We start from the raw sequence: 12,823 nt of genomic DNA, 5'->3' as shown, positions 1-12,823 counted from the left end.
TTATTATATATAAAATTATACTTAGTATAACTGGTATTTTTTGGGACACAAAACTCTACTTGTGAAGACCTGTTGAGGCAAGTGAAAATCAAAATCAATCAACATCAATGGAAATTGTAGCTCGTGGCCGTTTGCCAGCTCTGTCTGGCACCAGTGCGGGTGGCACGTAAAAAGCACCCACTACACTCACGGAGTGGTTGGCGTTAGGAAGGGCATCCAGCCGTAGAAACACTGCCAGATTTGACTGGGCCTGATGAAGCCTTCTGGCTTCACAGACCCCAGTAGAACCGTCCAACCCATGCTAGCATGGAAAACGGACGCTAAACGATGATGATGATGATGATGATGATACCAGTGCTGGGGGCACATAAGAGAACCATCCGAACGTGGCTGTTGCCAGCGCTGCCCCAACTGGCCTCCGTGACGGTGGCACATAAAAAGCACCATCTGATCGTGGCCGTTTGCCAGCCTCGTCTGGCACCTGTGCCGGTGGCAAGTAAAAAGCACCCACTACACTCACAGAGTGGTTGGCGTTAGGAAGGGCATCCAGCCGTAGAAACACTGCCAGACCAGACTGGGCCTGGTGCAGCCTTCTGGCTTCCCAGACCCCAGTTGCACCGTCCAACCCATGCCAGCATGGAAAGGGGACGCTAAACGATGATGATGATGATTCATATCTCTCTTCATGTAAGCAACACAGACAATTTTCTCCAACATGGGAGAGGAGTTAAATTGTTGTTGATGAATATAGCAACCTGAAGAATAATCATTTTTTCTAATTTTAGAAGAAGGCCGGTAATTTTAAGAGGAGTGTCAATTACATGGACCTCAGTGTTCAACTGGTACTTATTTTATTGATCCCAAAAGAATGAAGGGCAAAATCAACCTTGGCAGAATTTGAGCTCAGAACATAAGAACCAGCAACGGTAGTACATATTCTAAAATTGGAACGATACAGAGAAGATCAGCATGGCCCCTGCACAAGGATGACACGCAAATTCGTGAAGCGTTCCATATTTTCCAATAGCGCAGGAGTGGCTGTGTTGTAAGTAGCTTGCTTACCAACCACATCGTTCCTGGTTCAGTCCCACTGCATGGCACCTTGGGCAAGTGTCTTCTGCTATAGCCTCGGGCCGACCAAAGCCTTGTGAGTGGATTTGGTAGACGGAAACCTAAAGAAGCTTGTCATCATCATCATCATCATCATCATCGTTTAGCGTCCGCTTTCCATGCTGGCATGGGTTGGACGGTGCAACTGGGGTCTGGGAAGCCAGAAGGCTGCACCAGGCCCAGTCTGATCTGGCAATGTTTCTACGGCTGGATGCCCTTCCTAACGCCAACCACTCCATGAGTGTAGTGGGTGTTTTTTATGTGCCACCGGCACAGGTGCCAGACGAGGCTGGCAAACGGCCATGATCGGATGGTGCTTTTTACTTGCCACCGGCACAGAGGCCAGTTGGGGCGGCGCTGGCAACTTCCACGTTAGGATGGTTCTCTTATGTGCCACCGGCACTGGTATCACAGCTACAATTTCCATTGATGTTGGTCGATTTTGATTTTTGATTTTGATTTTGATTTTCACTTGCCTTGATTTTCCTCCCCAACATCGTTTGACAACCGATGCTTGTGTGTTTACGTCCATGTCACTTAACGGTTCAGCAAAAGAGACCGCTAGAATAAGTACTAGGCTTACAAAGAATAAGTCCTGGGGTCGATTTCTTCGACTAAAGGTGGTACTCCAGCATGGCCACAGTCAAATGACTGAAACGAGTAAAAGAGAGAGTAAAGTGTAACCAGAAGAATCACTGCTGAGCATTTCATTTGGCATATTAGTAGCTCCTTGCTTTAATGAGTTATAATTCTTTCTAATTCTGGCATAAGGCTAGCAATTTTGACGGGAAAGAAAAGTCAGTTACATTGACCTCAGTGCTCTCAGCTGATCCCTAAAAGATGAAATACAAAATCAACTTAGGCAGAATTTGAGCTCAACGTAAAGAGCCAGAAAAAGATGCTGCTAAGTGTTTTGTATGACTCTGTAATGAGTCTGGTAGCTCATGACCTTGACCTGAGTAATACTGATAATTCTTAATACAAACACAAGACCAGAAATTTGGTCGGAGCTGGTGATTGACTAAATCGACCGCAATAATAGACTGGTATTCATTTTATTAAAGCTGATTGTGGAAGCAAAAGTTGATCTCAGAATTGAACTCAGAACTCAAAATCAGAGGAAACACTGCAAAGTATTTACCCAATGCTGTAATGATTCTGCAAATCCTTCACCCCAATAAAAACTTTCAAATTTAGACACAAGGGCAATAATTCTGAGAAGGGCCAATCAATTGCATTGACCCCAATACATGTGTGTGTGTGTGTGTGTGTGTGTGTGTGCGTGCATGTGTAATATTTCTAAGTACCAAATTCCCTAAATTGTACAGCACTCTCATGCAATATCTATCTACTCAAAATATGTATCTACTCTTTAACCTTTTAGCATTTAAATCAACTATATGTGGCCCAATCACTGGTTCCTAATTTTGGCACAGGACCAGCAATTTCGGGGAGGAGTCAATTACTTTGACCCCAATATTCAACTGGTACTTATTTTATCAACCTTGAAAGGGCAAAGGCGACCTCAGCAGAATTTGACCTCAGAACATAAGACAGATGAAATGCCGCTAAGCATTTTGCCCGGCATGCTAAAAATTTTGCCAGCTCATTGCCTTATCTTACTCAAATATTTCTGTTTTACATTCAAATCTTCCAGATCCAACCTCTCACACCAACCCTACAATGTCATTCTAAAAATAAACTGTTACATTGCCTAAATCTTATTTCTTTATTGCCCACAAGGGGCTAAACGTAGAGGGGACAAACAAGGACAGACAAAGGGATTAAGTCGATTACATCGACCCTAGTGTGTAACTGGTACTCATTTAATCGACTCCAAAAGGATGAAAAGCTAAGTCGACCTCGGCGGAATTTGAACTCAGAACATAGCGGCGGACGAAATACCTATTTCTTTATTACCCACAAGGAGCTAAACACAGAGAGGACAAAATAGGACAGACAAACGGATTAAGTCGATTACATCGACTCCAGTGTGTAACTGGTACTTAATTTATCGACCCCGAAAGGATGAAAGGCAAAGTCGTCCTCGGCGGAATTTGAACTCAGAACGTAACAGCAGACGAAATATGGCTATGCATTTCGCCTGGCGTGCTAACGTTTCTGCCAGCTTAGCCTTGACATAATGCATGATTAATTCAAAACAATGTGAATAAATAAAGCTTTACATTTGAGAGAGTAACCCGAATGCTAAAGTGCTAAAAGAGTTTGCTGTTATCTCACAAACCAAATAGTTTTCTGTTGAAGGGGTTCTCTTCTACATATCAAACTTAAAAACCAGTAGCTGATTAAACGACCTAATCGTCTGTTTTAGTACAACTATCCCAAGTGATAGCAGGACATTCCATCAATCTACGATAACCTACTTACAGAAGTATAATACTCCTAGTTGTACATTCATCGGTCTGCAGTACCACTTGTCAGAAACACTCTGCATGAACCTATGGTACCTGCCATTCTAGTACACTACATCAGCTCGTGGTGCCTAATTTCAAACATACATTACATTAACTGGATCTTTTCGGTTTGAACAGCAGTTTTTTCTAGCGGTGTCATATGAAATTGTCACCCATAATTATGACCCTAGTATCGATCTATTGCATTTCAATCTGTTTTAGGGTTAGAGTTAGGGGGGGAAGGGTATATTTTTTCCTCAGAAATGTAAATAAACTCAATCTGTTTTTTAAACGAGGGGATATTCATACGGCACAGAATGTTTTCTCCTCAAATAGACATCATTGATTGGTTGAAATTGCAGAAATTGAAGAAAAAAAACAACAAATATCTTACAAACTATAGAATTTTCTCAATACCAAGAGAAAAAGATGTTTTATAAACACATTCTTCCAGTATACGAAGTTTAAAAATGTTTAGCTACGTGGAAATTATTTAAAAAAAAACTGCCGTTCAAACCGAAAAGACCCCATTAACCGGTTGCACTTAGTGACAACAGAACATTACATCAATCTGTGGTATCTGGTTACAACAAGTACGTCACATCAAACCAGGGGTTCCTGTACATAGTTGAAGTTTGGTTTATAGACCTGTATCTGGCGGATGGACACAACGTCATACCAATGGGCGTGATACGAACGCCTGACCTTTCGATTGGTTACAGAATAAACTTTATCATCCACGTTTTCCACAGACGTTAGTGTCGTTTAACTTCCAAATCAACCCTCATTGAACGGACTCTTCGTCAAAAGCATTTCAGCTATAACTGCCTCGTCCTTTCGATGCATTTTTGGTAGAGTACTTCTTTGTTTAAAACAGGTGGTTGATTTGAGATAGATTAAAAGTCCCCCCAAAAAAAGTTGCAGCAGCAGCAGTAGTAGTAGTAGTAGTAGTAGTAGCAGCAGCAGCAGCAGTAGTAGTAGTAGTAGTAGTAGTAGTAGCGGCAGTAGTAGTAGTAGTAGTAGTAGTAGTAGCAGCAGCAGCAGCAGCAGTAGTAGTAGTAGTAAGTAGCAGCAGCAGCAGAGACAGAAGAGGTCGAGGAGGCAGACGAGGGGGAGAAGAGGAAAGTCTTACATGAAACTGCTTTTCCCCACTTCAATCTTTCTTAATCTCTTTCTCTCTCTCACACACACTCACTTTATCATTCATCACTCGTAATACACACACACACACATACCACATAGTCTGATGACTGTCAGTCAAATTCTTCTTTGATAAAATATTTGTGTGTATCGCTAAATGGATGGAAGGAAAGAGGTTTGTTTATATTTCTAAAATATAAACAGTTTTATAGGCGCGGGAGTGGCTGTGTGGTAAGTAGCTTGCTAACCAACCACATGGTTCCGGGTTCAGTGTCTTCTGCTATAGCCCCGGGCCGACCAATGCCTTGTGAGTAGATTTGGTAGACGGAAACTGAAAGAAGCCTGTCGTATATATGTATATATATATATATGTGTGTGTGTGTCTGTGTTTGTCCCCCTAGCATTGCTTGACAACCGATGCTGGTGTGTTTACGTCCCCGTTACTTAGCGGTTCGGCAAAAGAGACCGATAGAATAAGTACTGGGCTTACAAAAGAAATAAGTCCCGGGGTCGATTTGCTCGGCTAAAGGCGGTGCTCCAGCATGGCCGCAGTCAAATGACTGAAACAAGTAAAAGAGTAAAAAAGTATGTTTTTAATATATTTCAAATATAAAAATTACCACTCCTATTCTTATAACATAATACCTGAATATTTAAAAAGTAAAAACAACTCTAAACGTGATATAATAAAAGAAAATATTGTTTTCTAAAAGCCCATATTAACTTCTTTGCGATTGAGGAATTTTATGCTGACACAGTTCTAATATAAGCGATGTATTTTTTGTGAAATCTTTTTTGTTGGGGGGGATTGGCACAGAAAGTGGTTGATGATTTGATATCCATATATACAAATGTAGAGGTGAAACAATGAATAAATAAATTGTATTTGCCATCTTCCTTGGCATTTGAAAATGCGAACTAACTTTTCAAAGATATACTTATTCCTTTGTAAGCCCAGTACTCATTCTATCGGTCTCTTTTGACGAACCGCTAGGTGACGGAGACGAAAACACACCAGCATCGGTTGTCAAGCGATGTTGGTGGGAGGGGACAAACAGACACACAAACACACACACACACACACACATATATCCATAAATAACCACCACCACAATGGCGACCAACCCCCCCTCGCAACATTGGTGACAAAGCAAGCTTACGATAATGATGACGAGATCATGAAAACCAAATCTCCAACGTAGTAGTTTTATACACGACACATAAGGCAAGCAAATAGCAGTAAAATTCAAGGGCCAGATGCCGAAAGCGCATAGCTTTTACTACTGTAACCCACTCCACCTTTCGATATACAGCGTTGATATGTTTATAGCGAGTCTATTAACGAGTTAGACAAGTATTTTTCAACCACAAATTTTTATCCACGCAACATAGCAATTAAAAACCAATGCCAAGGAACGTTTCGTCCACCTTCGAATGCATGATTCTGGAACGAATTTTATCTAGAACCTCTCCGAGTTCGCAGTAACAACTGGTATTCAATCTCTTATTAAGGCGGCGAGCTGGCAGAAACGTTAGCACGCCGGGCGAAATGCTTAGCGGTATTTCGTCTGTGTTACGTTGTGAGTTCCGCCGATGTCGACTTTGCCTTTCATCCTTTCGGGGTCGATAAATTAAGTACCAGCTATGCACTGGGGTCGATGTAATCGACTTAATACCTATGTCTGTCCTTGTTTGTTCCCTCTGTGTTTAGCCCCTTGTGGGTAATAAAGAAATAGGTATTCAATCTCTTATTATCCTTTTCGTTTTAAGTGATTCCAAATAAATTGCGCTGAAATATAGCAACGGTCCCGTTTCTTCTGAAAATAGTGGTAGCACCACTATACAGGCAGCTTTGTCTTTTCCTTTACTTTCATTCACTGTGGGTCCTTTAATTTGGTATTCTCAGCTCGAAGCAAATTTTACTGCGAATAAAATTTCTTCGGATACGCGCCAGTTTCACTTTTTAACCAGGGTCCAACTTCAAGCAGTGAAGTCAAAGGTTTGATAACAAACCCTTCCGACTCCACATCTTGTCAGGATATGGAAGCAGAAATTTTGCGACATCCAAACAAAAACGTTTTCATCAACTCCTTCACAAGATAGTCTTAGGTAATTAGAAACCTTCCTAACTGTTGAGAAGGATTAAAAATTAGTAAAGCGCAGGAGTGGCTGTGTGGTTCCGGGTTCAGTCCCACTGCGTGGCACCTTAGGCAAGCGTCTTCTACTATAGCCTCGGGCCGACCAAAGCCTTGTGAGTGGATTTGGTAGACGGAAACTGAAAGAAGCCCGTCGTATATATGTATATATATATGCGTGTCTGTGTTTGTCCCCCTAGCATTGCTTGACAACCGATGCTGGTGTGTTTATGTCCCCGTTACTTAGCGGTTTGGCAAAGGTGACCGATAGAATAAGTACTGGGCTTACAAAGAATAAGTCCCGGGGTCGAGTTGCTCGATTAAAGGCGGTGCTCCAGCATGGCCGCGGTCAGATGACTGAAACAAGTAAAAGAGTAAAAGAGAGTAAGAGTAAAGGATAACCCGCTTGAAGAGTTTTTTTTTTCGCATCTGCTGTCAACCATGCAAGCCATTTTAACACCTAAAATGAGCAGAGCTTTATTACTCATTTGACCGACTTGGCAGATGATATCTTTATATATAAAAGTGAAGTTGTGTGAGTGTCTGTCTCCTACGATTTAGATTCCTAACTACTCCCACATTTTGCGGTGCAGTTTAACCAAAACCGGGTATCTTATAGTCGTGATTCATATTGAGCCCTTCTGGGTATTAGCGCGCGTCTGCGATGAGTCTACGATTTAAAAAAAAATTTACAATCATTTTTTTCCATTTTAATGCATTTTTTCGCTATTATATAAGGGAAGTAACTCTCTAAAAATGTCTACGATGAGTCAACGATTTATAAAAAAATTTACCATCATTTTTTTGCTATTTTTTGTCTATAACTCTCTAAAAATGCTTATATAGTTATTTCCCTTAAAAACCCGAGCAACGCCGGGCGATACTGCTAGTTATAGATATTTCTTATTCCAATATTTCTAACGCAGAAACTCATTAATTTCTTCCACTTGCTCTGAACTGTCAACATTTCGTAAAATGACTGAAAACAAAATACAGGTTCTGACAGACTCACGCAATTGCAATTACGTCAATATTCTGCGCTCTCGAATTCTCGTTCCCGAAAGACTTCAAGAAATCGTTCATTCAGCCCTCGCGTGAGACCCACATTTTATTGGTATCACAACCATTTTGGTACCAACGCACACATGCACTCAACCATGTTCTTGTAAATTAGTCACTCAACTGCAGAACAAATGGCAGCACCATGGACTAAGCGCAACTACATCTCAATAAGTCGCGTCTTTTATATGTTTAAGACACAATTTCTAAATACGGGTTCCTGGTACATACGGGAACAAATCGTAACATTTGGTCAGTGAAATTTTTATGCGAATCGCGAAAACCGATAGTGAAAACCTTAGACGTTGTTAACCATTCTCCTATTCTCACTTATGCTGAGAAATCTATGACCTTAGATCTTTTCACCCAATAAAAACTGTTTGGTGCCTAACTCAGCCAGACGGTCTCGGCAGATTGCTAAGACCAGACGATCTTGGCAGACTGCTAAGACCAGACGATCTCGGTAGACTGCTAAGACCAGACGATCTCGGCAGACTGCTAAGACCAGACGATCTCGGCAGACTGCTAAGACCAAACGATCTCGGCAGACTGCTAAGACCAGACGATATCGAGCACTCAGGCCAATCCCCTTGGACATTCATCGAAAGCAGACTGCTAAGACCACACCATGAGCACTCGGAGAGACCACCTTGGTCAAGAAACGACACACACACACAATGTACCACCTCTAGCCTTCCACAAGACACAGCTCAGTTCTCTCCTCCAGTTGGCGATTATATTATCAGCTTCTTTTTAACGTAAACACGCAACGCAGTGAATCATGTCCAGCAGTAAATATGTTTAAAGGGAAAAGTTCGTGTTTTGCCAAACAATGTTGCGAAGCGGGGAGTGTTGGTCGCAGCCAGCTACACCATACGACGTTGGTCTTCATCAAACACCCACCACCACAATGACGGCCAATCCCACTCTCAACATTGTGGCCAAGCAATTTTACGATAATAGCGTATTTAAATCTCAGACAGTACCTGCATGATATTTATGGTCTGGCCTCATTCCAATACTTCAAAACAGTTGTTTTATATATCTGTGCAATATAATGAGAAGTTTGCTGGAGAAGATGCCTCTTGGATGTTGCAGACAAGAACGATACATTGAAAAGGAATGTAACGTCGCATTCTCCAAGCAAGATTAAAAGTCTTTTCGCTATCATTTTCTCTGCCTCTTCATGCAATCTTGGGGAAACTTAGCATAATTATCAGGTCAGCACGACAGAAGACGCACCAAGAAGCATCAACACAAAAAAGCTAAAATAAAAATTTTAATGGCGTCATGAGTTTACCTTTGCCATATACAACTAAGTACAAATCCTCATTGAAAATACTGTACGTTCCATGACTAGAATGGATCTAGTGGAGGCGCAATGGCCCAGTGGTTAGAGCAGCGGAGTCGCGGTCATAGGATCGCGGTTTCGATTCCCAGACCGGGCGTTGTGAGTGTTTATTGAGCGAAAACACCTAAAGCTCCACGAGGCTCCGGCAGGGATGGTGGTGATCCCTGCTGTACTCTTTCACCACAACTTTCTCTCACTCTTACTTCCTGTTTTTGTTGTACCTGTATTTCAAAGGGCCGGCCTTGTCACTCTCTGTGTCACGCTGAATATCCCCGAGAACTACGTTAAGAGTACACGTGTCTGTGCAGTGCTCAGCCACTTACACGTTAATTTCACGGGCAGGCTGTTCCGTTGATTCGGATCAACCGGAACCCTCATCGTCGTAACCGACGGAGTGCTTCCAGAATGGATCTTTAAGTGTGGACTACCAAGTCCAACACGAACTGCAGATGCAACTCTTAGACAAGATATTCATTAGACCGCTGACAATAGCATTCAACGCTTGGAACTGTCTGTTTACCAAAATTAAACACTTTTGGTTTCAGTTAAAAGAAGCTTATACAAGGATCAAACAGTTGGTGACTGAATCGGGAGAAATAAATTTACTTTACGCTTCTAATTTGATGAAATTCGTTCACTCAAGTAGATTGCTATTGCAGTGACCTCATCTAGAATTACTGCAATATAGTTCACCGGTCGTAGAACTGCTCAGTTAGTATTTAAACTGCCATTCAAAGTTGTCCACAATGTCCATCCTGTTAGCAATGTTGCCGAAGGATTTGAACCAGGAGAGATTCTTAAGCAGGGCAAGCTAATAATTTCTTTCTAATTTTGGCACAAGGCCAGCAACCTCAAGGAGAAGAAGCCGACTACATCGACTCCAGTGCATTATTTTATGGAAGCACTCCGTCGGTTACGACGACGAGGGTTCCGGTTGATCCGAATCAACGGAACAGCCTGCTCGTGAAATTAACGTGTAAGTGGCTGAGCACTCCACAGACACGTGTACCCTTAACGTAGTTCTCGGGGATATTCAGCGTGACACAGAGAGTGACAAGGCCGGCCCCTTGAAATACAGGTACAACAGAAACAGGAAGAAAGAGTGAGAGAAAGTTGTGGTGAAAGAGTACAGCAGGGATCACCACCATCCCTGCCGGAGCCTCGTGGAGCTTTAGGTGTTTTCGCTCAATAAACACTCACAACGCCCGGTCTGGGAATCGAAACCGCGATCCTATGACCGCGAGTCCGCTGCCCTAACCACTGGGCCATTGCGCCTCCACAAAGTGCATTATTTTATCGATCACGAAAAGAAGAAAGGTGAAGTCGACCTCGGCGGTATTGGAACTCAGGACGTAGAGAACTGGAAGAAATGCCGCTAAGCATTTTGTCCGATGCGTTACTGATTATTGTTAGTCCTTTCTACTATAGGCACAAAGCCTGAAATTTTGGAGGAGGAGCAGGCGTGTCGATTAAATCCACCCCAGAGCTTAGCTAATACTTGTTTCATCGACCACGAAAGGAAGATAGGCAAAGACAACCTCGGTGGAATTTAAACTCAGAACGTAAAGCCGGAAGAAATTATACTAAGCATTATATTCAGCGTGCTAACTATTCTTATTTCTTTATTGCCCACAGGGGGCTAAACACAGGGGGGACAGACAAGGACAGACATACGGATTAAGTTGATTACATCGAACCCAGTGCGTAACTGGTACTTAATTCATTGACCCCGAAAGGATGAATGACAAAGTCGACCTCGGCAGAATTTGAACTCAGAACGTAGCGGCAGACGAAATACCCATTTCTTTACTACCCAAAAGGGGCGAAACACAGAGGGGACAAACAAGGACAGACAGAAGGATTAAGTCAATTATATCGACCCCAGTGCGTAACTGGTACTTAATTTATCGACCCCGAAAGGATGAAAGGCAAAGTCGACCTCGGCGGAATTTGAACGTAACGGCAGACGAAATACCGCTAAGCATTTCGCCCGGCGTGCTTAACTATTCTGCCAGTTCACCACCTTTATAATAATTCTTTGTACAATAAGCACAAGGACGGAATTGTTTTTTTTTTTTTTTGTGGGTGGGGAGCTACTCGATTATATTGGCCCCGGTGCTCAACAGGTACTAATTTTATCGAGCCCGAAATGATGAATGGCAAGGTTGACCTTGGTGATATTTAAACCCAGAGCGTGAAAACGGACGAAATACCGCTAAGCATTTTGTCCGATTCGCTAGCACTTATTATTAACAATAGCAATGATAATTTTCTAATTTTGGCACAGCAACTTTTAAGGTAAAGGTTAAGTCGGTGGCATCGACTTCAATATCAGAGGGTACTTTATTTTACCGACCTCGGAAAGCTGATTTGAGCTTAACACATAAATAGCCAATAATATTTTTTTCTAATTTTGGTACATGGCCAACGTTAGGGATATGGGGAACGAATTCGGCAAGGCATAAAACCACCCATAAAAAATTTTTTTCACCCCCCTCTCCCATCTTTTCAGCTACGGGGAATACGAACCTGCAAAAAAATTGGCAAAAATGGGCATTTTTAAATCCCCCCCCCCCCCCGCCATTTCCTTCATTTTTTTACTTTTTTCAGAATTGTTTTTTTATTTTCAAAATATGCGGAAAAATACAGAGATTATGATTCTGAAAAAACTTCCAAATATTTTTGTAAAATTTTTTAAAGAATTTTTTTTTTTCTAAATATGCGGAAAAAATGCGGACATTATGATTCGGTGAAAAATTTCAAAGCACTTTTGTAGTTAGGGTTAGGTTATATCAAGTTCTTGTTAAACTCAAACCAGGCCGCCTAAACAAGTTGTTGAATTTTTGTACCTGCTCTTCCATATTATGAAGTAGAAAATGCAGTTTGCATTCATAAAACCAGCTTGGTTTTTATATGCTCGCCTTTTTTCAGTGCTCACGGGGATTCCCCCGCGTGAGAAATACTGGTACAGTAAACCAGAGCTACTCAAAGTGATGGTCTGCAAACCGGTGCCAATACGCGGCGAGCTTCCAGAAAAGAAAGAAACATAAAATACTGATAAAATGCTTATAAAATGCTTATGTAATATTGCATTATTTGTTTACAAAACAAATATAGGATTAAAAAATTGTCATCTTTTATTATATTCATTACTAGCAGTATCGCCCGGCGTTGCTCGGGTTTGTAAGGGAAATAACTATATAAGCATTTTTAGAGAGTTATAGACAAAAAATAGCAAAAAAAAATGCATTAAAAATGGAAAAAAAAATGATGGTAAATTTTTTTTTAAATCGTTGACTCATCGTAGACATTTTTAGAGAGTTACTTCCCTTATATGATAGCGAAAAAATGCATTAAAATGGAAAAAAATGATGGTAAATTTTTTTAAATCGTTGACTCATCGTAGACGTGCGCTAATACCCAGAAGGGCTCGATATGAATCACGACTATAAGATATCCGGTTTTGGTTAAACTGCACCGCAAAATGTGGGAGTAGTTAGGAATCTAAATCGTAGGAGACAGAGAGCACACAACCTCACTTTTATATATAAAGATATATATTGTTTCCTGTATAAATTAGTATTACTAAGAAATATTACCGGTCCCTGGTACGT

General features: G+C 41.5%; 1 non-coding gene across 1 annotated transcript; it reads left to right on the top strand.

Annotated features, from left to right (window-relative positions):
* The first annotated feature begins 914 nt into the window (after positions 1-914).
* LOC115211328 lies at positions 915-1,021 on the top strand. The gene has a single exon (XR_003881597.1). It is a non-coding gene; the product is annotated as a U6 spliceosomal RNA (small nuclear RNA).
* The last annotated feature ends 11,802 nt before the right edge of the window (positions 1,022-12,823 follow it).

This window comes from Octopus sinensis, linkage group LG4 (assembly GCF_006345805.1).
Source record: "Octopus sinensis linkage group LG4, ASM634580v1, whole genome shotgun sequence".
Lineage (NCBI taxonomy): Eukaryota > Metazoa > Mollusca > Cephalopoda > Octopoda > Octopodidae > Octopus > Octopus sinensis.
Note: the sequence above shows the minus strand (reverse complement) of the source record. Positions and strands in the feature narration are given on the sequence as shown.